Genomic DNA, 2,311 nt, shown 5'->3' on the forward strand with positions numbered 1-2,311 from the left:
TTTGGAAAGCTCTCGAGATGTGCTATAAGAATATGCAATGAAAAATGGGGTGTTCCATTTAAAAAAATTAATGTGACCTTGACCTGACCTTCGCTACGCAACCCAAGGTCAAACTGATGTGATCAGTAAATACACTTTTTAAACGCCACAACTTTTGTCTGAAACATTTTTTTGTAAAACTTATATTTTTCCTGATATTCGGGCGTCCCGGTACTTTCCGAACACCCTGTATATAAGCAGACCTGATTGTATAAAATATCGACCTATTTTTCACGTGCTCGGCTTCCCAGATGCATTCAGATCTGAACATAAATAACGTTTTTATTTACCTACATCTTGTTAAATATATTTATATCAGGCCGCGTGCAAAATTCATACATAATATGATCGGTTAATATCAAATTGGATATGATGTGATATAATATGATATAATTTTATACAATTGTATAAAGATACAATTATATAAATTATTATATACAATAATTATATATTTTTTTAACGAAGATCTATTAATGCAAATGCAATAAAACCAATCTTAATTGGATGCAGAAAAGACCAAAATATCTGTCTGTTAAGCGATGTTTATCGAAGATCGGGTTTCGGACATTTGTTCTTATAAGAGAGTGTGGACAAAATATCCGAAAATATGAGAAGTAAGAGCAGTTTTATATTTTAAAAATGTAAGTTTCCCACATTGGCATTCGCTTTCTTAAAAAAAAAAAAAAGATTTTTAGTTATTCATATTTGTAACCATGTTGTACCGTCATGATCATCTCTATTAAAATAAATATTATACATGAGTATGTAGTGATGTTACATATAAAATATGATGGTGGTGACTCTGCAGGATAGTGAAAAAATCGCGTTTCGAAAATTAAAATGTTTTTTTGGACACTCTATAAGTATCCGAATCAAATCAAACTATATTTGTTTGAACTTCTCTAAAGTATTTTAATTTCCATATTTTTTTTTCAAAGCCATGGCTTTTTTTCGTTTCGAAGAAAAAAATTCTTTTTGATTTTTTAGCTTAACGACATAACTCCGGAACCACGTAATTCCAGAAGTTGACATGATGGGTAATTTAATGTTGGATCATGATGTAACTTATGTGGCCCAATCGCTGGTAGGGGTAGGCGGCCCTGACTCCAATCGCCCGGCCGGCTGGGGCCGTTAGGTGAAGCTTGCTCCACCACCAGCCACCGGGGTGGGGTTTCGGGGTTGGGGGGGCCTCCGCTCCGGGCCGGGGGGAGCACTCCTCCCGGAGGACAAGGAGAAGAACCCGACTCTCAAGGCACTCTGCCGAGAGAGCGGGTTGCCCTCAATCCGCTCAGCGTAGGAGTAGTCCTGCGTTCGAGCGGGGAGAGGTACCCACACCCGCGACTGCACACCGGAGGAGTCGCCTCACGGTTCGCGGGGGGTGGAGGGGTGCTCGGGCCGCTCGGACATATTCCGAGGTCGGGGTCGCGCACCCTGGGATGACCTTCCCGTCGGAACTACCCGGAGATTCTCCGGGCCGGCGGGACGGAAGGTGGAGTCGCAGGGACCGGTACATTGGCCCTCCCCACATTCTGTGGAGAGGTGCCGCACCCCGGCAACCCTGCGGCTCCTTCTGGTCACGTTGCAAACTGCGACGTGACCGGCCGTGAGGGCCCCCCCGTGCGGGCAGCTGCGCACGGGGAGAGTTAGGGGTCTGCGTGGTATTTGCCAGGACTCCTACAGCGCAGGCCCGGCAACTGTCGGACCTGTTCATATCGTAAACCCCCGGAGGTCGTTATGTCATGTCTATGACGAACCTCCGGGGGAGCGAGGGCCTTGGCTTAAACGCCTGGGCCGCGAGGACGGGGACCTCTATAAAAAACCCCCCCAATCCTAAGTTTGGGAGTCGCGGCGATGGGATGAGTGGCCGGCGGGTTAGCCGGCCGCGAGCGGTCCACCCCGGGGCACCTGGCGCACCCCGGGTGTATCAAGCCCGAACCCAGGCGTGGGGCTCCGCCTGGGGGGTATTTAGTTTCTCCATGTATTATGGCCCGCCCTGTAAGCCTCCGGGTGAAAAGGGGTGGGCAACCTAAATTGATGTCTACTAACAAACAAAACCAAATTGACGCAGGAGGAGAGGAAGAAGAGATGGAGGCGTACGCCTCCCTCTCAGATGGGCGAAACACGCCCAATGCTGAGCCGACCACCAGCTCAGCCGGGAGGAAAGAGGCCAATAGTGGCCTCCTTGATGAGGCTGGGGCGAGGGAACGCCCCAGCGAGAGTGCGGGGTGCCTAGCGGGGTCATTGTCGGCCTCGATGCCCTCCCGCAGCGACG

The sequence above is a fragment of the Odontomachus brunneus genome, unplaced genomic scaffold (assembly GCF_010583005.1).
Source record: "Odontomachus brunneus isolate Ranch 3 - 2012 unplaced genomic scaffold, Obru_v1 Obru_scaffold_243, whole genome shotgun sequence".
Classification (NCBI taxonomy): Eukaryota; Metazoa; Arthropoda; class Insecta; order Hymenoptera; family Formicidae; genus Odontomachus; species Odontomachus brunneus.